Genomic DNA, 25,477 nt, shown 5'->3' on the forward strand with positions numbered 1-25,477 from the left:
CTCTACCTGTAAGTAGGCCACACTGGACCCACCTCAGACTGATGGCCCTACTGAATCTCCATGAGGATCAGCAATATGGCCTGTTTTCATTTCTTTGATTTTCTTATTTTGTTTTAGGGGCCATACCTGGAGGTGCTGAGGGTAATGAAGTGTTGACTGGTGACTCTCCGCAACCCTCAGGGGACCAGGTGGGGTCAGAGCCAGGTCTCTCACAGACACAGCGTGACCTCCAGCCTCTGAGGCATCCCTGGGCCTCCCGTGACCTCTTAAAATGGGAAAATGTGGAATGTCTAAGCTTTCCCGACCAAAGAGAAGGCCAACCCAGATCTGTAAAATCCTTCCTTATGGTTCCACAAAGCCACAGCCAAGAGGCTGCAGGATAATTGAAGAAAATTGCTGCTGAAAGCATTTTTAGGTAAAAAATGTACTCCCTGCAAAAAGTTACTGTAAGAGCCCGTATTTCTCTTGAAGTTCCTTTTCCATGCTATGGCCACAGCTTTTCATAGAAACTAGGTTTCAGAAAACTCATGGTGAGCCTCCTCAAGTCATTAGAACTTCATCGTTCAAAACATCTAACATGCAATTTAGAAATTCATTCCGGCAAGGGAATGATGAGAATTATATACAAACAGGTATGCAGCTAACTCCTAAAATCTCCAAAATATTCCCATAAGTACCACCCATAAATACCAAAGGAAAGGATGGACACTCGTGATTCATTTTGTTGTTTTGGGGATGGGAACCACACTCTGCTGTGTTCAGGGCTTACTTATGGCTCTGTGACCAGGATCACTCCTGGCAGGGTTTGGTGAAGCTATATAGTGCCAGGGATCAAACGGCATGGGCCGTGTGCAAGGCAAGCACCTTACCTGCTGTTCTCTCTCTGGTCTCAGGACAACTTTCTTTTAAGGCACACTCAGCACTACTCAGGGTTTACACCTGACTCTGTACTCAGGGACCACCCCTGGCAGGGTTCAGGAGACCAGATGGGGTGCTGGAAATCAGCTGTATGCAAACCTTATCTGCTAGACTATCTCTCTGGCCCCATGACCAACATTTTTTAATTTTTTTAACTCCAGGCTACAATCATGAACAATTTTGTAACTGTGTTTCTCACAGTGATTCGATTAAAAGAGGGAAAAATAAAGTTACCTATTCCTAAGTAAGTAAATCCAAGGAAAAGTGGTGGTGGTTGAGGTTAAAGACGTAGCTCAGTAATAGAGCACTGGTATATACAAGAACCTGGAATTGATCACTTGTACCACACAAAAAGAAAAAGCAAGGCAGTGTTCATAAATCCACAGAAAGGCAGCTCTGCCAATCCGCTCTCATTGCCAGTAGGTAGAGGCAACGCTGAAAAGGATTTGCTAGGGGCCAGAGAGATAGTATAATGGGTAGGGCACTTGCCTTGCATGTGGCTGGCCTGGGTTCTCTTCCTGGTCCCCTGAGTTTGCCAGGAGTGACCCCTGAGTGCAGAGAGCTAGGACTAAGTATGGCCCAAAAATAAAACAAAAAAGAAAAAGACTTGCACAGAGGCCCAGGAGCCCCAGGCTAGGCACCTCCAAGCTTCAGGGGAGAAGGTAGCATGGGAAAGAAAAGGCCCTGTGGTCAGAGCTTTTGAGAGCACTGAGGGAGAGGCATTTCCAAGAGGCTGAATCAACACCTCCGACTGCACTGGCAGCAGATGAGAATCAAGACTGACCGCGACCCTGCTGGGCAGAAAAACCACCTCCCCACTGGGCACCAACCAACAAGTGTCAGGGGCCACCCACCGCCCAGCGGCCTGCGAAGGGGAGGGAGGCTGTAGCTGAGGTCTGGGCAGGACATCCCCAGGACTAGGAGGGGCACTGGAAGGGGTGCGCACTCTCTCAAGGCTGTCGCGTCCCCTGACCACTTTCCCAGGCTCTCCCCTTCCTGCTCGCCTCCATCTATTTAGATTGAGAGTTTGCCAGTCACCTCCAGCCGCCAGATGCCGCTTCTCAAAGGCCGCGTATTTCTCTAATTATTTCCAGGAGAAGCCAGCACTCACGCCACTGGGGTCTGCTGTGGAATTCACATTTCTCCCCGGGCTCCCCGCAGCTGCGTCCTGCCATCAATGAAGCCTGTTTAGAAACACACTTCACGGCTTCAGCCAAGAGTTCATTCACCTCCCTGGTTCTGCTTTTTCATTCATTGATTCTGGTGATGGGGAACTGGCTCTCAGCCCCATCGACCTTTGCATGGATCTTTCCCCAGAAGGTGGTTTCAAGCTCACTCCCTTCAGGGCCACACTTGCAGAAAACGATAGTTCTCTTAGCAGCACAATGTTGGCTTAGGATCTTGTAAGAAATCAGCCTGTCATGCTGCGCCCACAACACGGGTGTGGCAGCCTGCCTGATGAAGCTCAACTTGAGCCAAGACCACCTCTGAGGCTGCCATTGAGAATGCAGAGCCCCCAGGCAACAGCTGGTGGTCCAGCTCCTTAACGGTCACTGTTAAAAAGACGCCCCTAACATCCAGCTCCCTGCAAGCGGTCGACCCAGGTTCCACAATGCATAGAGTCCCTCGAATCACAACAGGAGTGATCCCTGAACACAGAGCCTCCAGGTGTGGTTCATTCCCCCACCCCCATTAAAATCACAATCACGGTCCTCCCGTTGTTCATCGATTTGCTCGAGCGGGCCCAGTAACGTCTCCATTTTGAGACTTGTTGTTACTGTGTTTTTTGGCATATTGAATACGTCACGAGTAACTTGCCAGGCTTTGCCATGAGGGTAAGATACTCTCGGTAGCTTGCCGGGCTCTCTGAGGGGGCGGAGGAATCAAACCCGGCTCGGCCGGACTGGCTGCACACAAGGCAAACACCCTACCGCTGTGCTATCACTCCAGCCTCCCATTAAAATAACAGCGCAGAGTCTCCTGCCCCCGTGCCTGGTTGTCCTCACAGGGGCCCCTTGGGGGGGGGGGGGGGGGGGGGGCGGGTTCAGTTTCCCTCCCTGCCCCGAACAGAACTCCGGCAGCCGAAGACCTCCAGAATCAGCCACAACCATGCTGAGACCAGTCTCCACACGCATAAAGGTACCAGCAGAGGAACAAAGGCATGCGGGTCCCGGGGCTGAGATCTCCAAGCCTGCTCGGATCCGGGCTGAGCATCCTCCACCCAGATCCTCCATCTTCCAGTAGGCAGGGGTCACAAACCAACTGTCCCCCACCCCCACCCTCGCCTTGCACCGTGTAATCCCATCAATGGCCAAGACCCAGAGATTATAAAACCCAGCTCCCGGAAGCGCGGCCGCCGCGCAACATCTTATTATCTCATTCTTACTTTGGACAACCTGGCAGGCAACCGAATGTAACCTGCACACAACAGCAGAATCGGGCAAACTCCCCGTGGCAACCCAATATGCCAAATACCAGTAACAATGATGGGTCTCATTCTCCTAACCCTGAAAGAGCCTTGAATATGGCACTTTTTAAAATCTCAGGGCTAGGATGAGGAGACGTTACTGGTGCCTACTGGAGGCAATCAAGGAACAACAGGATGATTGTGATCATGATGCATATCTCAAGTGCATACTGCCCTTTGCACCCTGGCACCCAGGAGAGTGAGAGCAGAGTGTTGGGGGCTAGAGGGGTGGCTCTAAATAATTTCATCTAAGGCAGGACAGGAAGAGGTTGGAGCAGCAAAGGCCTTTAAACTCCCACTCCAGTGATACTGGACACTGAACTTGACAAACACTGAATGAGCGCTCAGAAGGTGGCCGTAACTTTGAAGGCATCCTGGAGGTCACGTTGCAAACCTGCCACTGAGCAGGGGAGAACTGAGTCAGGTTCAGCTGAGGAAGGACCAAAAATCCCCAAGGAACTTTGGCTTGAACAGTAAGAAAGCAGCACGGGGGTGAGAGGCCCAGGGCTGGGCAGGCGGTGCTCTGGAAAACCCGTGTAGTGCTGAGGATCGAATCTGGTAGGCTGGGAGTGCAAGACAATAAAACTGAATCATATGGAATTATAAAGCATTAATAAATAAACAGATGGGGTTTTGTTTTGTTTCTTTGTTTTCTTTGGAGGGTTTCGTTTGTTTCTTTTGCAGAGGGAGGGAGCTGGTGGGCACCATCCCTGATGATGCTCGGGGGTCAGCCCTGGCTCTGCACTCAGGAATCATTCTCATTGGGGAGCAGGGCATCATATGGGGTGCCGGGGACTGAACCCAAGTTGGCTGCATATAAGGCAAGCACCCTTTCACTCTTAGGTGGGCTGAAATAGACATTAACTGTACTGAAGAGGCAGTACTGGGGGGTTAGGTCCTTGCTTTGCATGTTACCTACCCCAGTTTGATTCCCAAGACCACACATGGCCTCCCTACCCCAAGCACTGTCAGGAGCAAAGCCTGAGCACATCAGGAATAAAACCCTAGCACCACCAGATATGGTCTAAAAAACAATAAATGAATGTCACTGTCACTATTCTCCCGTATAAATGAATGAATAAATAAAAATGTAATTTTAAAAAATGTTAAGTGCCTAAACAGTGCCAAGTACTACCGAGTGCCATGAAGTGTTTTCTTAAACCCGGCACTCTCCATCCTTTTCCCTACCCTCTCCAAGGAAAGGACTTTTTTAATACCCATAAGCTTTGGATTTGCTCTATGGAAGGGAATTCTGCCTAATAACAACTCACCTTTATTGTATTTCTCGCACAAATGCAGAATATACCTTTAAATTACAAAATACTATTAGAGAGTTTTCAGAGAGATTATCTAAAAACCAGAAGGATTTGGACTAAGATTACATTAAGTTTTTTTTTAAAAAAAAAAGATTATATATGGACCAGAGATAGTACAACTGGTAGGGTGCTTGCTTTGCACACGGCCAGACCAGGTTTGATCTCTGGAAATCCATGTGGTCCCAGAGTCCTGCCAGGAATAGTCCCTGAGTACAGAGCCAGGAGAAAGACCTGAGCATCAAAGGGCGTGGCCCTCAAACAAAATAAAACAAAGACTTTATCAAGTTCCCGTTGAGTTTCATCACCTCCACACATGCCAACCCCCCTGCCTCCCTATCTCCCCTTCCTCCCGCTTCCCCAAAGCTCCCACTAATCCACTGAAGGAGTCCACTCGAATAGAGTGGAATGAGCCACGAAACTCAGTTCTTTGGACCCTAAACCAAGCCCAACAGAGACGTAAAGTAATAATCTTCCTTCAAATATTTCTAAGGACTCACTTTAAAAAATAAAAACTGAAAAAGTACATTTGCTTTTAGTATTTCAAAAACATGTGGGAACTTTCCACAGCACGTTCGAGCAGTAAGTGGATGGTATTCAAACACGGACTCTCCTCAACCCATTAAAAGTTTACATTTTCCTCCAATTGTGAGTGCAGAAAGCTTTTCATTCTGTTCCAAAGGAAATGATCTTACTGGCGCTTGCTGATTTCACCGCAGCCTGAATAAACCAAGTATCCGGTGGCCGTCACTGAAGGGATAAATGCTAAAACCCAAGGGGACAGAAGCAGCAACTCAGGAGATGTTTGAGCCACCTCCTCTGAGTCACAGAATCCTTGAGCACCAGAACTGTGACCCCAGCACCCTCTTCTCCTACCCCACCCTCTCCAACAAAAGGGCTTTTCCATACCCATAAGACTTTGGATTTTCTCTGTGGGAGATAGTTCTGCTTGACAATAACACTACACATGTCTCTCTTTCACCAGTAGACAGTCACACTTTTCTGCCAACACTGGTTAATCAGATCAAATGTCTGATTATCTGTCTCATTACTGTTTATTATCCATGGTCTTTCTATTATCATCAGAGTGTGGCACAAAATACAAACCCAACAAACAGAAATTTGAGATAATAGTTTCTGTTTGTTGGTTTGTGTTTTGTGAAAGTTTGGAGCTGGAGAGATACTGTAGGGGTTCAAACCCGGCACAGCAGAATGTCCCCAAAATCCCAACAGAAGTGGTCACTGAGCACAGAGCCAGGAGTCAGCTCTGAGTGTGGGTCAAAAACAAACAAAAGTTTGATATGTTAGTCCAGACACATTTTGAAAATCAGAATAATGATCATCACTATTCCTCCTGTACTACACAGGCTTCTGGACATCTAGTGAATCTCTCCCGGCTAACATCTATAAACACAGTTCACAAGGATTGATGAGGGCTTTGCCCTGTCCTGAAAACACCTGGTCCTGCTTGATTTTCCAGAACTGGCCACCGTCGGCTTCAGAATGAGGTGGCTGCTGACTCGGCAGCTGCCTGGGGGGATTCTGAACAGTGAACTTGGTTCTGGGAGTTCAAGAGGATGACGTGGAAATGACACCTTGAGTTCATTGACAAAATGAGTTTCCAGCTGTATCTACTTTCTTGCTGACTGGAATTCTGGGTTACGGGGCTTTGGTATTTCATAAAGCTGTTGTTGGTCTTGATCTAAACATTGATGAGTTCTTCTATCATATCCCCTTAGACACGTAAAAGCCAGTGCCAGATCCCAAAAAAGATTTTTATGAGGTCCTGGAGGGTCCTTCCTTCCATGACCTGTGTGATGACCACACTTCCACTGGCTCTTACAACTCAGAAACACATGTTCTGTGTGTATGCATGTATGTATGTGTGTCTTTGGGGGATGGCAGGGGAGGAAGAGGGTGGGACCACACCTGGTGGTGCTCAAGGGCTTACTTCTGACTGTGCTCAGGGATCACTCCTGGCTGGACTCAGGGCACTATATGTGGTGAGAGAGCTCCAACCCAGGTCAACACGAAAGTCAAGTGTCTTAACCCCTGTACTATCTGAGGCCAACACAGGCCTGGCTTCCTCTCCAGGAAGAAAGCCTGCAGAGACTAAGAAAACATCATTCTGTTTCATTATAGAGGTAAAACACAGTGGTTTTTACAAAAGGCAAGAAAGTCAATAGTTGCTAAAAGTGAAAAGAAAAATTCCCCTCACAAATATACCATCAATCGGGGCCAAAGCGAGAATATGTTGTATAAGGTGCTTGCCTTGCATGCAGCCGACCCAGGTTCAATCCTCAGCACCTTCTATAGTTCCCTGACTACTGCCAAGAGTGATTCCTGAGCCCAGAGCTAGGAGTAACCCCTGAGCATTATTAGGTATGATCCAACCCCCCACACCCCATCAAAAAAAAAAAAAAACCATCAATCTCATACCTCAGAAAAAAGCCTTTTATCTTCCAGAAATACGTAATCTAGAATGACTACAAAAAAAAAAAAAAACAGAACTCGGATTTCAGAAATTCATTTAGCTTTGTACCTTATTTTAGAAAAAAAGAAACTGAATGCTTTGTGAATGTCTTTTTATCAGTACTCCTCTATTTGCCTGACTCTGTTATGTGCTTATGCAGCCCCCTGTGGAAGACCAGGACTCCTGTATCCGGATGTTCTGAAGCAGTGAACAGCTCCATGTGACTGCTGCACCTAGGCAGTGATAGGCATTGGACAAATTCCCAAGCATGGAAAGATACTGAGGGTTCTGGAGGATGCTGCAGTAGCACTGCCCCCACCCCCCCCCAGCCCCCACACCCTGCTCTAGTTTGTCCCTTCTCCCCCAGAGCCCGTGCTCCATCCCCTGGAGCCAGGCCACAGATCCCCACAACGGAACCAACTGTTCCCTCATGCAAGCGACGGGACCTGGCCCAGTTCTCTCCCAAAGCATGAAGGTTCTGCGGGGGATTCTGGACAAGTGTTTTCTCTACTTCCCTCCTTTCCTGCCTAAAGGACAACAATGCATGAGGCCAGAGCCGCCACTAGACTATCAGGGATTGAAGACAAATGCCCCCACACTCAGACTGTCAAAGAAGAAAGAAAGCTTGCAGGTGCTGGAGTAACAGTACAGTCGAGAGGGTGTTTGCCTTGTACGCGGCCAGCCCAGGTTGGATCCTCAGCATCCCATATGGTCCCCCGAGCAACGGCAGGAGTGATTACTGAGTACAGAGCCAGGGGTAAGCCCCGAGCATCATGGGGTGAGACCAAAAAGACAAAAAATTAAAACTTGTAGTTGGGTGTCCCAACAAGGAACCCCCAAGCTGCCCCAACTTTGGACTCCGTTCACACACGACCAAGCTCACTTTCCTGTTTTGAGCCACCTGCACTGCATCTGCCTGACTGCAGGAAACACTACTCCCCCTGCCAAGCTGCTCTTCCACGGGCAACCCCAGCCATCGCTCACAATTTGCATGCTGGGACAACCCCACGTATGGGACGTGGCCTAAAACCCTGGGTTCCCATCCCACCAGGTCTCGGAGCCTGTCAGCAAAGCCAGAAACTTTTCTCCCTCAAATTGTCCACTGGAGAGGAAGTTTTAAAAGCCCCAGGGTAAAGGGCTCCCGGCACAAAGGCTGCCCTAAGTGGGGGGGGAGGGGGGGAGGCCACCCCGGCTGGGTCCAGCGTGGCCACCTCAGCTCACACCAGCCCCTGGACCCACTGGGGCAGGCTGGCCTCCTCGAGCTCTGGGCAGGCAGCGCGGCCCCTGAGACAGCACTCAGGCTCTTCACCAAGACGAACTCGGGGCACGTGACAGTCCCCCAGACTGTCACCACCTAACAAAGAGGGGGCCAGGCTGACTCCCAGGGGCCAAGTGGCTCCATCGCCTGTCCCACTCGTGCCCCAGCAGGTGGCCAGCTGGCCATGCCCACTAGCTTGCCCACTGCTCGCACCCACAGACAGGGCACCTGGGCAGCCTCTCTGAGGCCAGGCGACAGTCCAGTCTGTGACTCGCACCGCTCTGGCCCCCACTCGCTGCCTGTGGAGGCACGGTGCTCTCCACGCCCCTCCCACAGTGCTCACCCTGCGCCCTGTGGCCCCGCAGGGCCTCACACTGGCAATGGCTGGGCAGACCGGCCCCCCAGCCCCCTTCCCGCTGGGGTGGACTGAGGGGTCTGCAGTGTAGTGAACAGGGCAGAGTGGGCGTGGGCTGGCCAGGGCCCAAAGGCCTCAAAGGCACCAGCCCAGACCCCCAGCATGTGGCAGCCCTGCCCCCATGGGTGGACCATGAAGTGAGCACTTACAGCCAGGGCACTCAGATTTCTCTCCCCATCAAGATCACCTGCAGAGCATTTGTTTTTTCTTTAAAGCACCATGATTTACAAGGTTATTCATAGCTGAGTTTCAGGCATGCAGCACAGATCCCATAGCCAGTGTCAACTTCCCCCACCAGATCCCCAGGTCCCTCCCATACCCCCCACCCCCCTCCAGCCTGCCCTCTTGACAGGCACCTTTCTAAGTTCTGTTGCTAAAGTTTGGGTCTCTTGAGAATTTAGTGTTGACTCTGCGGCTTGGGTGTTTGGCTCCATCATCCCTTAACACCATCTCTGTATCTGACTCCCCTGACATACCCCCACTGCTTCTCATCTGTCTCTTCTCCCCCTCTCCTCCACTCTTTCTTTCTTTCTCCTCCCTATACTCTGGGGCCAAGGTTGAACTGGGCATCTCCTCCCCCCTAACATCTCGGCCAATGAGACAGACAGCACAGCAGGTAAGGCACTTGCCTTGCATGCAGCCAACCCTGATTCAATCCCCAGCACAGGCACTTGCCTTGCATGCAGCCAACCCTGATTCAATCCCCAGCACTGCACATGGTCCCCCGGCCCCACTGCAGTGATCCCTGAGCATACAGCCTGCCGTGAGCCCTGAATACCACTAGGTATGGCCCCCAAACCAAAAAACTAAAAGTTCCTAATGTCTTTCATTGCTAATGACATGGCCGACACCAGGTACAACCTTGGCAATGACATCAAACTCGGCTTCTGCACCTGGGGACTGCTCCAACTGCTACAGGGAACTGGGTCCTGTACAGGCCTGAACAGGGAACTGCGTCAAGCAAGAATCTGCAGTCTAAGCTGGCTCTACCCCTGTAAGACCCCACACACGGGTGAGCAAGAGGGAAACAAACACAATAGCAATGTTAGGTACTGAGACATAAGCTCCTCTCAATTTACTTTCTCCCTCAGAGAACTTGGATGGATTCGAGAAGCATAACTTCTCCATCTGCAGTTGTCATCGGGATTCAGAGATCTCATCCTCCGTGGAGTATACAAATCTGCCAGGTATGCGGACAAAGCAAGCTGAAAATCAAGACACAATCCTATGATTCTAAGGCACAATTCTATGCTTCACCAAAGTGAAGTGTTACAGGCCAGAGACAATACAGTAGGTAAGGAGCTTGCCGTGAAAGCGGCTATACCAGGTTCGATCCCTCACCCATGTCCAAGCCTACTAGGAGCGAGCCCAGAGCACAGCTGATCATGTCACAAAACAAGGTGAAGTGTCAGAATAAGAATCATACAGACACTCTCGCTCTCACACCACACACATTCACACACATGCCCTCACACACACAGATATACTCACACATACAATACTCACACATACCCTCACAACACAACACTCTCACAAACACACTCTCAGACATACACACACCATTCCCCCACTCCCCTCTCCTACACTCACACGCTGGCCGGCACACGCTCTTCTAAACAGTTTATACTGGATCGAGCCAGACTCAGGCACTGCCTGCACCAGAACAGAGGCCTGCAGCCCCCTTGGAAAATCCCAGCCTGGGTCTTGCTTTTGCTCCATGCCAAACCCCTCCACTCCCCCTTGCAAAAATGCCCAGGAAAAGGACATTCTAGATGGACCATGATTTCATAACACAGCTTTTCCCTGGCACACTTTATGCCCAAGCCTACAGATGGCCCCAAAGCACCAACCCCTATTTCCTTTTGGTGGGGCCTCCTTGGGTCTTCAGTGTTCGAAGCCAGGGGAGAACATGCTCAGGATTGGGGCCCACCCCCCACCTCCTCCAATTACCGCTGAAAGCTCAGCCCTCACTCAAAAGCCCCAAAGCACCAAGCGGCTCCAACTGTCTTAATCTCACCTTGCTGAGACCTTCACCCTGTTCCCAGGGTCAGCATTGGACACACACACACACACACACACACACACGCACACGCACACGCACACGCACACGCACATGCACACACATACGCGCGCGGTGTTGGGAGGGCAGATGCAGACCTCCTCACTGGTCCTACCTGGCTTGCAGGACTGGCCTGGAGGCGGAGGGGAGCAGTGATCTAGTCAAGACAGTCTGGGTCTAAGGCAAGAGACAAATCGAGCAAGTCTCCAGGGAAGGGTGTTATTAGGGCCCGGGGTTAGGGCCTTCACTCCTCAGCTCCTATTTCCAAGCCACTGGAGGCAGGAGTGTAAACACTTCCCCAGAGAGCTTTAAAGCAGAGGGAGGTCTTTATTAAACGCCTTAATTGAGGGCCACTTCTCCTTGTGGAAAGCTTTAAACCCGGGAGTAAAAGGGGCCTGGTGAGTGCTTTCCAGACACTAGTTTTTAAAACCTGCCACACTGTGTCCGGGAACCGACCCCTCCCCCCGCCCCAACAACCTCAGTCCCTCTCTGCAACCCTCACCCCACCCCCAACTGCCCACCCCACAGCTAATGCCTCACAGGAAAAAATGCACCTCCAGAGACCAACTCCCTCACCGGAGCCTGGCACTGAAACTTCATTCCAGAGTCACTTCAAGGGTCATTAGGATCCCTGGAGGGGGAAAAATGAAAAGAAGACAGCGGGGCCAGGAAGGGCCAAAACAAACGAAAACGGAGGTTGTGAAGCTTGAGCAGGGGCTGGTGCAGAAGCCCCCAGTGCTCATCAGCAGGCTCTGAGCAAAGGGCTGGAGGCTGCTGCAGGCAGCCCAGGGCTGGCCTGGACACTCGTCAGCAGCCTCCAGGCCCAAGCTCCACGGGACAGGCAGGAGGGAGGTGAGGACAGAAAGAAGATGCCTGTTCTGCGGCTCAGGGTCTCCATGGGGGTGACGGAGAAGTCCCAAATCAGACCACGAAGACAGCCACACACACCCTGAACACTTCCAACCGGTCCAAAGGCCAGCTGTGCGCTGCATGTTTTGTACCATGAATAAACCTGGGGAAGAGAGATTTGGCCACACCCAGCAGTGCTCAGGGCTCACTCCTACCTCTGTGCTCAGGGATCACCCTTATTGATGCCAGGGATCGAACTGGGGTCAGCCACATGCAAGGCAAGTGCTTTATCCCACAAGCAGTCCCCACTGCACCGAGGTCCTGGGCTAGATGCAGGGACAAAACATGTCACAGTAGCTGATTTGCCCAGCCGAGCTGCCTGCGTCTACCCCGTGTGTCTCTAGCTGGCGTATTTCCAGTCATGGCAGGGATCGAACCCAGGCCCCACTGCGAGCCGGGGCAGGCACAGTGCCGCCGAGCCACAGGCCAGGCCCCTGCACACTGACTTTCCAAAGTCCAGTCCCCTCCACTCACAACTGTGCTCAGCAGGGAGGTAGGGGGCCAGCTTGCCCAGAGTCCCCCAAAGGACAGGCGTTAATAAGGCCTGTTAATAAGGGGTAAGTAAAAGACCCAGGGGTCAGGTGACTCGGGAGCTGCCCTGCACCTGGGCTTCAGCCTGGGGCACTCTGAGTGACGGCTTTCTGCAAGTCACCCACAGGGGTCCCAGACACTCCCAAGGTGCAGGCCCAGCGACCAGAGCTTGTGCGGGGCGTGCGCACCTGCACGAGGCTCTGAGGCACCTCAGGAGGCCACTAGGCTGGAACTTCTTTGGAGAGGAACAGCCTGAGAGACGGGACTGGCTCCAGGGAAGAGCACACCGGCTCCCCAACCCCCCTCAGGCTGAGTTGTTTACATGTAAATATCAGTTGCCGTTTACATGTCAATAGGGGCTTAGCCAGAACCAAAGAGGCTCAGGAGTATGAGGTGAGAAGAGCCCTACAGGGTGCCTGTAGGGTAAGGGCCACCAAGAAAGGGCCTCCGGGCTCCAACCCCTCCATCCTGCTCAGGGCTTGGTCACTTTCTCCAGGCACGACTGTCCCAGGGTCTGCCTCACCCGGGCCGTCCCTCTTGGCGGGTGGCACCTTGGAGCCAGGTGAGTCCCATGAGGGGAGGCTGTGCTGTGGAGGGCAGTGAGCACCCTCCCCGCCACCCCCACAAGGCCACACGTGCACGCACACACACAAAACCACTCTACCAAGCCTGTCCTTTGCCTCATAATTGCTCCGGGCAAGAACAAAAAAAGGGCACTGAGCAGCGAAAGTATTTTTAAAATATGCTTTTATCAAGAACGCCCTCCAGGACCAGAGACATAGTACAGCGGGCAAAGCACTTGCCTTGCACATAGATGGCCCGGGTTCGGTCCAGCTACATCTGGAAAAAAGGTGCCTGATGAGAAAGGGACCCTCCGTCACTACTGGTGGGAATGCCGACTGGTTCAGCCCTTTTGGAAAACAGCATGGACTATTCTCAAAAAATTAGAATTTGGTCTGCCATTTGACCCAGCAATACCACTCCTGGGAATATATCCCAGAGAGGCAAAAAAGTATAGTCGAAATGACATCTGCACTTCTATGTTCATTGCTGCACTGTTTAGCCAGAATCTGGAAAAAAACCTGAGTGCCCGAGAACAGATGATGGTTAAAGAAACTTTGGTACATCTACACAAAGGAGTACTATGTAGCTGTTAGAAAAGATGAAGTCATGAAATTTACATACAAGTGGTACTACATGGAAAGTATCATACTAAGCGAAATGAGTCTGAAAGAGAAGACAGACATAGAAAGATTGCATTCATCTGGGGAATATAAAGTAACAAAATAGGAGACTAACACCCAAGAATACCCGAGATAAGTACCAGGAGGTTTACTCCATGGCTTGGAGGCCAGCTGCACATGCTAGGGGAAAAGGCAGCTCAGATAGAGAAGGGAGCACCAAATAAAGGGTGTTGGGAGGATCCTCCCAGGATGAGAGATGCATGCTGGAAGTAGACTATAGACAGGACATGACTGCCACTCAATGCCTCTTTTGCAAACCAAAGCACCCAAAAGGAGAGAGAGAGAGAGAGAGAGAGAGAGAGAGAGAGAGAGAACAAAAAGGAATGCCCTGCCACAGAGGCAGGGTGGGATGGGGTGGATGGAGGGTGGGAGGGATACTGGGATCATTGGTGGTAGGGAATGGGCACTGGTGGAGGGATGGGTACTCGATCATTGCATAACTGAAATCCAAGCACAAAAATTTGTAAGTCTACAACTGTACCTCATGGTGTTTCACTAATAAAAATTTTTAAAAAAAGGTGCCTGAAACTCACAAGTAAAATAAACTTTAGGTTTGCCCAACAACACCCCCAACCCCGCCCTTGCAAAGTATTCTTTCTCTTATCTCTCCCTCCATTCTTTCTCCATCAGTCACTCTTCTTCTTTTCCTCAAGTTTTCACTGAAATCACCCCTTTCAGGAAACTTTACAGGTTTTTGATATTTGATTAAGGCCTCCAGGAGAAGCTAATCAGCTCTTAGGTTATTGCTGCATTAATCTGAATAAATCATTGTTTAGGAAAAAGAGGTTGCGGTGGGGGAGGGGGGGAAATCTCTGGGCAAAAAAAAAAAAAAAAAGGGTACAGAATTGGCCAGAGAGACAGTATATACAGTAAGGAAGGCTCCTGCACACAACCAAACTGGGCTTAACGCCAGCATCACACAGGGTGCCCTGAACCCACCCAAAGTGATCCCTGAGCACAGTGGCAGGAGTAAGCCCTGATAACAGCTGAATGTGAACGAAAAAACAAAACCATAAGCCAGCAGCTGGGGCAATGGCAGAGGAAGGTAGAGCATTTGTCTTGCATGTGGTCAACCCAGGTTCAATTCCCAGCATCCCATATGGTCCCACAAACACCTCTAGGAGTGATTCCTGAGTACAGAGCCAGGAGTAACCCCTGAGCACTACTAGGTGTGACCCCCAAACAGACAAAACCATAAACAAAAAATATGGTGGCAAATCAATTCTTTAAAAAAAAAAAAATCTACAGTTGAACTGCATGCAGATTAATTTACAGGACAGTATGAAAACCTTGCACAGCTTTGAAAAATGAACATTTCCTTTTCATGAGTGATAAAGCCAGAGAGATTCAAGCTAAGCTAGAATCCCCAAAATCGCCCTTAGCTCTTTGGCCAGGTGACAAACCCAGAAAATGGGACCAACAACGTTGATGTCCAGGGCCCTTGGGAAAAATTAATGGCCACAGCCAGGCGTCTTCTTCCTGTGGACCAGAGATTTGCAAGGGAAAAAAGAAGGTTTGTTTCTGATACAGTAAAATACAAGGCTAGAAGGCCAAAGGCACTCAGAGGCAAAAATCCAGAGAATTGTTAAAGTCAACAACTAGAAAATGTTTTCAACTTTCTCAACTCTCTAGCAAAGAGGTAAGCAGTGAAGGATCACTAACACAGTAGTTTTACAGACCACAGTCTGAACGATTATATACTCTATAATGAGTATATAATGAGAAATTTCCCTGATCGGGCAACTAGGAAAAACACTCAGCTCTCTATTGAAAGAGACCAGAGGTCGAGGAGGGGCGGGGCGCCCACTTGCCATGCATATGCCAACCCAGATTTAATCCCCAACACTCAGCTCTCTATTGAAAAAGAGACCAGAGGTGGGGGGGGGCGGGGCGCCCACTTGCCATGCATATGCCAACCCAGATTTAATCCCCAGCACCCATCTGGTCTCCCAAGCTCAGTGATCTCTGAATAGAGACAGGAATGAACCCTGAGCACTGCCCAGTGTGAACTCCACAACCAAACAAATAATAACTAAACAGAGCCACCGGCCAGACTGACAGAAACATTCCTATCACCAAGCCCTGGGAGTCATCCCCAGTATCCCAGCCCCATACACTCATTCCATCAGGTCCTGGACCAATATTTCCTGCAGCTAGTGCTGCTCGGTTTAAAATCCTGAGCTTGGGCAAACAGAGAAACAGCACAGCAGGGAGGGCACTGACCTTACATGGAGCTGACCTGGGTTGGCACTGCCTAGAGTCCGCTCGGCCTCTGCAGGAGTGATCCCTGAGCACAGAGGCAGGAGTGATCCCTGAGCACTACAGGGTGTGGCCCCCAAACCAAAATAAAATTCTAAGCTAGAGACCCTGACACAGTAATAAACATGAATTTACTAACTCTGCTTTAAACTCACCTTTACTAATTATAGCTCCATACAGCCTTGGAACTCTACTACCTGTAATTTTAAGTGCTGGAGGTAATTACGAGGCAGTCAAGGTTTTTATAGTGTCACAGCTATGGCACAAATAGGAATTGAACGTATACAGCTTCATTTGCTCCAGAATGTTCAACATTTTGTTTTTAATCTCTTGGCCAACAACCAATTAGGTACAGAAATTCAGAAGCATGTGGAATTTGAAAAGGTGTGGAAGTAACATCTCCCTAAGCTATATGGAGAAGCTATTAGGCCTTCTTTCAGTCTGGGAATGTCATCTGGTTCAGGGTCCACGGAAAGCAGTATGGAGATGTCTTCAAAAAGTAATCTAAGGGCTCCCAAGTGACCCAGCAATACTGCTTCTTGACACCTACCCCCAAAGCATAGAAATATTCATTTGAAAGAAATAATGCTCACCTATGTTCACTGAAGTAGTTAGTACAATAGTCAAGCTATGGAAAGAATCCAAATAGCCAAGTATGATGATGACTGGATCAAGGAGTTTGGTATATACTGGTGCTGGGAAATGTACACTGGTGGAGGGATGGGTGTTGGAACACTGTATAACTGAAACCCAATCATGAAGAACTTTGTAACTGTATCTCATGGTGATTCAAAAATAAAATAAAAAACCCAGTATTGTAAATTACAGAACCTCAATAAAAACTTTTGAAGTCTTTCCAAAACCTAAATCTGATCATCTCCAAAAAGTTTCAGAAAAGTTTATGAAATCCCCCTTTAGAATGGTAAACCCTGAGCAACTTTCCATCTAATCTCACACATTGCCTAGCAAAGGGATACAGCCCATCATTCCACATCAAAGGACACTGATGTCAGAACAAGAATGAATGAATGTACAGTGATAATTCACACTTAACTGTAACATTAGGTAAGCCTCAAGTGTGCATTGCTGAAAACCAACATCTGCCTTTTCTCCATGATAAAGTAACTTCCTGATCAGGTCTGTGGAAAGACGAAGCTCTGTGAGCCCTCAGGCAGGCCCAAGCGCTCACACCTCCACATAGCCATTTAGTTCATGTGCTGAGTCTCCAATAAAGCCTGTGTCTCTCTGGGCCTCAGTTTCCTCATCTACAAAATGAAGCCAGTCACCTGCTTGTCAGAAGCAGAGGACAGGTGTAGGGCATGCTACTGGCCCTTGGAAGGTTACCAAACAACTGCTAACTGTTCTTTCTACCTGGGGTGACTAGCCCTAGGGATCAGCTACCTGGAACCACCTTCTATAGGGAGAAGCAGTGTGTGGTCCAGTGAGTAGTCCAATGTAGCAGTGTGGTCAGACTCTGCAAGGAAACCCGAGAGAAAGTGACGACATGAAAAGAAAGAAGGAAAGTCTCGCCACTGGTTACAACCCTAGATTCAGACCCAAGCAATCCGGTCTGAGCCAGCACACAGCCCCCAGTGGACTCTGTGCTCCAAAGAAGTCTGAGCCTGCCTGCACTCCCCCAGCCTCAAGAAAGGAAGCAACAAACACATTTTCTTTTGTCCTCAGTGCCAGGGATTGGTGGCACCAGGTATCAGACCCAGGGCCTTACATATGCAAAGCCACTGCAGGGCCTCCCTCCCCAGCCCTAGGGAGGAAACATCAAAAACATGGCATACATTTAAGGTAAGGAGGTGCACTCTATCCCAGTGACAGTGGTTTCAGAACCAAGGGCAATGCATGATGAGGGGGTGGGTGGGTTAGAACTGGACTGCTTGCTTAGAAACTCAACAGCCTCCCCTGCAGTAAGAGCCCCTCTGCCCAGGAGCTATTCCCCTCAAACCCCATGCTTATCCATTTTTCAGGGTTCTCCATATTATAACTTGGTTCTTGATAACTGCGAGCAACTCGCCTGCACGGCAAAGCCTGACAAGCTACCCACAATATGCCACACACAGTAACAAAAATCTTTTGTTACTGTGTTCGTTGTGAGACCATTACTGGTGCCCGCTTGAGCAAATCGATGAACAACGGGAGGACAGTGCTACAGTGCTTGATAACTGCAACATCATGAGATTAAATAAAAGAGCTTGGTCATTTAGGGAAAATTACCCAATTTTTAATTTCCCCTTGAACTTTGTTTTGCTCTTCTAATGCCAACTTCTCAGCCATGTCATCAACCTTCAGCACCGTGATCAAAGGGGGAAGGAAAGGGAGAGCACAGAGTCCACTGGGGGCTGTGTGCTGGCTTGTGTGTTCTATGGGTCCAGGACCTGAGCCCAGCACTTCAGCATGCAAACCAGGCGCCACCTCCCTAGCCTCCCAGCTGTATTCTGAGGGAAAAAGTCCAGGGAATCTGAGGGAAAAGTTATGAAAACCTTTCTATTTTTTTATTCCCTTGCTCCGTAGGCCCAAAAAATTACTGTCCCCACTTTAAGGAGAAACCACTAGATCAGAAATCAAAGTGCACTCTAATAAAGTCTGTACACTACACTCCTTCCCTAAACAAAGCCCCTCACCGCTTCTCACTGTTCCTCATTCCCTCTTCCCATTGCTAGGCTGTTGGAGCTGCTACCCAAAATGAGGATGGTTTCAATACATTTTTTTAAATTAAATTTCAATACATTGACATGCATACACTTTTTCTTTAGCCAGAATGTATCTTTTTATTTGGCAGGAGTCAGGGATAATTTTGGGATCTCACCCCGTGATGTGTGAGGGGTCCTACCGGGCCAGTGCCGGAGCCAGGGATTCCCACATACACAGCACGTACTCTTGTCCTTTGAGCTGCCTCCCCAACCCCAGATAAACTATTACAGTCCAAGTGCAAATACTGCATAACCGAGTATTGGTATAACTTTCAGCCAGTGAATACCATTTTCCCTTGGTCCCACTTTCCTTTTGACAAGGGACTTGAGAACGCACCTCAACTACGCCAGGTCACTGTAAGGCTCTATTCCCCAATTCAGGTGTTATTTTATCAACCAGAAATAAACTGCATGTAGGGCCAGAAAAGTAGTACAAACATAAAAGTGCCTGCCTAGCTTTGCACCTAGTAAGCCACAACCCAGATTCAAATCTGGTACTCCATATGGTCCCGCAAGTATGACTAACAGTGATCCCTGAGCTCAGAGCCAGAGGTAAGCCCTGAGCACAGAGCCATTGGGTGTAGCCCCCAAACCAAATTTAGACAAATGGAGTGTATTACATCCCCTGGGCTCAATCACTCACCGAGAATTCATTTACCCTAGGAATGCATACACATCAACACAGCAGCAACTACAGCCCTTTTGTGATCTTGCTGGCTCTCTCCAAGGAAAATTCCCTCACATGCATGCAAAAGAATCAATCTGTCCGGGACCAGGGGTTCTCAAGAGCCGGTGGGCTTCGTTCGATTCCGGAAGTATTTCTCCTTTCATCTGAAATCCTTCTCAAATGAGACAAGCCCAAGCTACCCCTGGATTTTTTTTCCTGGAGAGGTCAACCCAACGGTATAACCTTGACCCTTGCTTGAATTCCTACCCACCCACCTCCTTGGCAGGAGGCGGCCCGGCAATATTTACTGTCAACACAGCCGCAGAGACAAAGGGACCTCCGCACCCTCCGCGCGCGGGGCGGCCGGCGTAGGGTGAGCGGACGCACCGGGCGCATCCAGCCCGGCGGCAGCAGAGCCCCTCCACGTGGCCGCCCTCGAGCCACCCGGCTTTCGGCGAGCCCATCGTCCGGGCCGAGACCCGAACCCGGCACCGGGAGCTCCGGGGACGGGCGCGGCCGGGGGTTCCGCGGTTCCGCGGGCGACTCGGGATGCGCGTCCCGGCCGGAGCGCCGGAGCCGGCGGACCCGCGCGCGCCCCGCGTCCCGGGGCGCCTCCTCGGGCGGGACACGGCCGCGCGGGGCCAGAACACGGGCGCGCGGGGCGCCTCCTCGGGCGGGACACGCGGCGCGCGACGTGCCCGGGCGCGGGCCGAGCTCCGGCGCGACAGCTCCGTGCCCGCGCGGGGGGCCGGGTCGCCGCGGCACGCCCCCCGCCCCGGCAAGCCCGGGCCCCGCAGCGTCACTCAGGTGCCCGCCGAGGCTGGGGCTGCCGAGTCTCCTCCTCCCTTCGTCCCAGCCTGGTGGGCTCCCGCAGGGGTCCCGCCAGACGGGGCCCCCACCTTCCAGCCCCGGGACCCGGCCGCCAGGGGAGGCTGAGCCCGCACCGCGGGGGGTGCGGGCCCCAGCCCCGCCGCGCCGCCCGGAGGTACCTGGGCCCACCCGATCGCTCCAGGTCACTCACCGCTGCCGCGCGGCCCGCGCCCGCCGCCGCCCGCAGAGCCCGGCCGAGTGCCCGGGGCCGCGCCGCCGGGGGCGGGGCCACCCTCAGCCACGCCCGAGGAGGGCGGGGCGATGCCGCGGTGGGCGGGGAGACTAGAAGCCCCGCCTCTCCTCAACCCGGGCCCCGCCCCCGCCCGCCCCTTGGCGTGCACCTCTGCGCTGGTCTGGCGCCTCCTTCGGGTCTAGTCCTCTCGCTGCCCTTGCCCAAGGGCCCCACACCCCCTGCTCCGCTGGGCCATCGCAGATCTCCCGCACCCCGACCCCCTGCGCCCTCCCGGGTTCCCGAACCCACAGTTCTTCTTACTCTTCCTGGAGGATAACACACACACACACACACTCACACACACACACAACACACACACACACAACACACACTCACACACACACTCACACATACACACTCACACACTCACACACACACTAGCACATTTGACTTTTTCCTCGCTCAATCAAATTGACAAATATTTACTGAGCACCTACTACATCCAGATGCCACTTTCTCTGAGACTCCATAAGGGACCTGTGGGGGAACATGGGTGGGGGTGAGGCGGGGAGTGCCGGAATGCAGACCTCGGGGTGCCCCATCCCTGCCTGAGAAGTCAGTGACAGTGACAGAGGGCAGGAAACCTGCCCCACAGGTTGCGGAGATGGCCTGAGGAAACAAATGCCACACAGTCTGTGCCAGGTCAGCGAATGTTTGCTGACATAGGGAACGAAGCAAACAATTGACAGTTCAATAACCCAGGATAATAGTCTCCAAAGCACTGTGAGGGACAGAAGCAACAGCTGTCGGGTCTGGCAGGGTGCTGTGCTTGCCGGAGTGGTCTCCTGGTCACAGCCCCCCAGCACTGCCAGGAGTGACGAGCACTGAACACAGAGTAGCCGGAGCACCTCCAGGCATGCTCTCCAAAATGGGTAAATTCATAAAAGGGGCCAAAAGGCCGTGCATGCCAGTGGGGCTTGGGGCTCCTCACACCTCACGCTGTTCCTCGTGGTGCGCAGGGGACTGTGCAGGCTTTCACACCCACCTCCAGCACTCAAGGCTTTCAACTCTTGAGCTATCGTTTCTGCTCAAATAAAATTCTTTTAGAATTAACTGGGGGAGGGCAGGGTGGCTGGAGAGCAGGCAGATAAGGTACTTGCCATGTATGCAATCAACATGGGACTGACCCTGTGACCCTGGCTCCTTGTACGGCCCCCAAGCTGGTCAGAAGTAACCACTGAATACATGGGGCTGGAGAGATAGCACAGGGGGTAGGGCGTTTGCCTTGCATACGGCTGACCCGGGTTCGATTCCTAGCATCCCATGTGGTCCCCTGAGCACCGCCAGGAGTAACTCCTGAGTACAGAACCAGGAGTAGTAACCCCTGTGCATGGCCGGATGTGACCCAAAAAGCAAAAAACAAACAAACAAAAAACCCTGAATACACAGCCAAGAGTAAGCCTTGAACACCACTGGGTCTCACATAGGCACCTGCCATGCACATGGAGCGTCCCAGTTTGATCCCTGGCATCCCATATGGTCCCCTCAGAGCCACCACGAGTGATCCCTGAACTTAGACCCAGGAGTGTGTTGCCCTAAAATAAAAATGGGAAACTAAAGTGGTAGAGCAGTTTGGGTGAGCCCCTGTGATCCCCAGCCACAGCCCTCTGATATTTTTGAAAAGGTAACTGTAGGAGTAGAGATTATTCAGGGGCTAGGCCACATGCTTGCCTGTGGGAGCCCCAGGTTGGATCCCCAGCACCTCATAACCGCCCCCCTCTCCAAACAGGCTTAGCCTGAGCACCTTTGGGTGTAACCCAAAAATAAAATCAAAGGTCCCAAGCAACAGTATGGGGAATAGGTCGATTCCATGCTGTACATGGGTGACCTGGCTTCGATTCCTGGCACCCTGAGCCTCACCAGGAGTGATCCCTGAGGCAGGAGTAAGCTCTCAACACCTCTGGATATGCCTCCACCCTTCCCCCACACACACACACACAAAGATGAGGGCAATTCAGATCAAGGAGAGGAGAAAGTTTAGCAGGGAAATTAAAAAAGGTTTGGGCAGACAGCTTAAGCTCCTTCAACTCCACATACCCTAAACATCCCCAGGGAAACTTCTCAGTTCTGAAGTTCCTCCTCCCTTTATTTTAACCCCAAGTAAGTCTTGTTCTTGCAATTATTACTGAGCATGTAGGAAGTCTGGATGTGGTGTCACTTGCCACCACTTGCCAAGAGAGGAATTTTTCTCCTCTAACTTCTGTCTACTCAGAAGACACAGGTAGAGGTCTCCAGGGTAGTCCTGGGTGTAAACAGGAGGCAGGTGAGCCCACGGGGGGGGGGGGGGGGGGGGGGGGGGGGGCGGGGGGTGTGGTGCCTTGGGAGGGAAGGTACACATGGAAGGAACCTGGGGGTGTGAAGTGAGTGCAAGTGCTGAGATGGGTAGGAGGACCCTGGACACGGTACATGCGGGAGGGAAGGAAGCAGGAACGGTCTGGTTGCTTGGTTTCATCAAGAGGATGGGCTCTCGAGGGAAGTGGGGGTGCAGAGAACACCTGAAGAAATCTTGGGATTGCATTCCCCTCGCCCCCCGCCCTCGTTGTTTTGAGCCACACGCAGCAGTGCTCAGTACTTTTTTCTGGCTCTGTGCTCAGAGATTGGTCACTTCTGGCCAGGCTGGGGGGGGGGGGGAGGGGGGCGGAGCATGGCCCTGTACTATCTCTCTAGCCTAGGTCTTGGGATTGGAGTCTGAGTTTGGTTGTCTCTGTTTTTTTGTTTGTTTGTTTGTTTGGTTTTTTGTTTGTTTGTTTGTTTGTTTGCTTTTTGGATCACACCCGGCGGTGCACAGGGGTTACTCCTGGCTCTGCACTCAGGAATTACTCCTGGCGGTGCTCGGGGGACCATATGGGATGCTGGGAATCGAACCCAGGTCGGCCCTATGCAAGGCAAACGCCCTACCCGCTGTGCTATCGCTCCAGACCCGTGGGTGTCTCTGAATGAAGGCTGAGGAAGAACTTGGAGGGGCCTCTCCAAGCAGGGATGATGGAGCAGGAAGAGTGAGTCAGGGCAGAAAAAAATACATAAGAGCCCACTCCCCACTCTTGCTTCTGGGCCAAATCCCCCTCTTGAGGTTGCAGGACAGGTCAGGTGAGACACAGGGTCAGTGTGTGCCTGATGCAGGCTCGCTGGGTAGGCTCTATCCCTCCTCTCCACCCACTCCTCCGGCTCACTTACATTTAGGTCAATTTTGCAAGACCCCTCTCCTTTAAATAGCTCTCTTTGGAGGTTAGACTTCTAGCAACTTCTGCCAACGGGCACCACTGCACTCCTTGCCACCAGTGACCAGTCACACCTTCACCAATGTGGCCTGTCTCTGAGGTAGGGCAGCAAAGGGGTTCTCTCCCGGAGACTAATCGCATGTTTAGACTGTTCCCGGGCCAAGTAGAGAAACTCTGTCTTGAGCTGGAAGAACTCAGGAGGCTGGAGAATGTGCTTTGTACACGAGACCCCTACTACCGTCCCTGATACCCCAGGAGCCATTTCTGAGCGTCTGGAGAGGAATAACCTCTGAGCATCATGAAGAGTGACGCCCAAAACCAAAGAAACTAATATGAAGGGGAGGGTCAAAGCAATAGTACAGTGAGTAGGACATTTGCCATGCGTATCACTGACCCAAGTTGCATCCCTGAGCGTCACCAGGAGCAATTCCTGAGTGCAGAGCCAGGAGTAACCTCTGAGCATTGCCGAGTGAGACCAAAAAGCAAAAATTAATTAATTAATTAATTAATAGAAAGAAAGAAAGAAAGAAAGAAAGAAATTTGTCTGGGGCCAAAGAGATAGTACAGTGGGCAGGGAAGTCCACCCGAATTTCATCCCCTCCACTATATGTGGTAACCAGAATCCCAGGATTGAGCCCTGAGCACAGCCAGGTGTGGTCAGGAGCAGGGAGGAAAAAGAAGGGGGAGACACTGTAGGGAAAGTAGGGTTGACGGGGCGGGGGGGGGGGGCGGGAACGGGTGGTGTCCATACTCCCCATTCTCCCTGAGCCTGGCACCTTCCGTCTCTGCAGACAACTGCTTCCCTCGTGTTTCAGCAGGAGGGACTGTTGGCACACGACTCTGGATTCCAGGTGTCTGTTCCCACCTTTGCACGTCCAGAAGGTTCCTCATCTCCGAGCAGGTTGGAGTTTTGCAGGCACTAATGAGACGGGCTGGTGGAGTTTCACAGGCTTCTACAGTTTTCAGGAAACACTGAAGAAGAAGAGACTGAGTCTCACAAACACAGCTTCACTTCTATCCCAGTACCTTGAGGCTCATACTGCAGACCAGAAACGGGTTTTTGCAATCAGCACTCACATGCAGACACCCCACAGCTGGGGCTTCCCGAAGGTGGAAGGTGCAGGCTTCTAGCAATGGTGAAAAGACAGGGCAAGGAAGGGACCTCCGTGTATTTGGCTTTATGCTGACAGCTAAGAAGGATGATGCTAAGGAACGTATAAAAGAGCATTTGGGGTGAACTGGATTTGGCCAAAACATTTTCCTGCGAGAAAAACCCTCAGGATCCCACTCCATCTGTGTTAATTCTGTACTTGATCAAAAGCAGGAGGCCAGGAAGGATGTCGTTTCAATGAGCTCTGAGGAGGACCAAGTATTTCATATATATATATATGGCTGCGTGCAAGGCAAATGCCCCACCGCTGTAAGGCATTTGCCTTGCACGCAGCCAACATGGCCGACCTGAGTTCGATTCCTCCGCCCCTCTCGGAGAGCCCGGCAAGCTACCGAGAGTATTCGATATGCCAGACACAGTAACAACAAAGTCTCCAATGGAGACGTTACTGGGCCCGCTCGAGCAAATCGAAGATCAATGGGAGGGCCTTTACCTTTACCTTTATATATATATATATATATATATATATATATATATATATTTGGCCTGGAGTCATAGCACAGTGATAGGACATTTGCCTTGTGCACAGCCAGCCTGGCTGAGTCGTGTTCAATTCTTCCGCCCCTCTTGGAGAACCCAGCAAGCTACCGAGAGTATCTCACCCGCACAGCAAAGCCTGGCAAGCTCCCCGTGATGTATTCGATATGCCAAACACAGTAACAAGTCTCACAAATGGAGCCGTTACTGGGCCCGCTGGAGCAAATCGATGAACGAGAGGACCGTGACCGTGATATATGTAGTCAAGCAACAGTACTGTCTTTTGCAAATTTG

General features: G+C 51.2%; 1 protein-coding gene and 1 pseudogene across 1 annotated transcript in view; one reads left to right on the plus strand and one right to left on the minus strand.

Moving 5' to 3' along the window:
- CGNL1 (cingulin like 1) overlaps positions 1 to 20,269 on the minus strand; it is a 133,828-nt gene extending 113,559 nt beyond the window's left edge. The window contains exon 1 of the mRNA XM_056130697.1: positions 20,237 to 20,269. The gene's annotated coding sequence lies outside the window, so the exon portion shown is untranslated. The remainder of the gene's footprint in view (positions 1 to 20,236) is intronic.
- The window catches only part of LOC130038897 (protein phosphatase 1 regulatory subunit 7-like), a 38,144-nt pseudogene continuing 32,431 nt past the window's right edge, over positions 19,765 to 25,477 (plus strand).

The sequence above is a fragment of the Sorex fumeus genome, unplaced genomic scaffold (assembly GCF_029834395.1).
Source record: "Sorex fumeus unplaced genomic scaffold, SorFum_2.1 ptg000081l, whole genome shotgun sequence".
NCBI lineage: Eukaryota > Metazoa > Chordata > Mammalia > Eulipotyphla > Soricidae > Sorex > Sorex fumeus.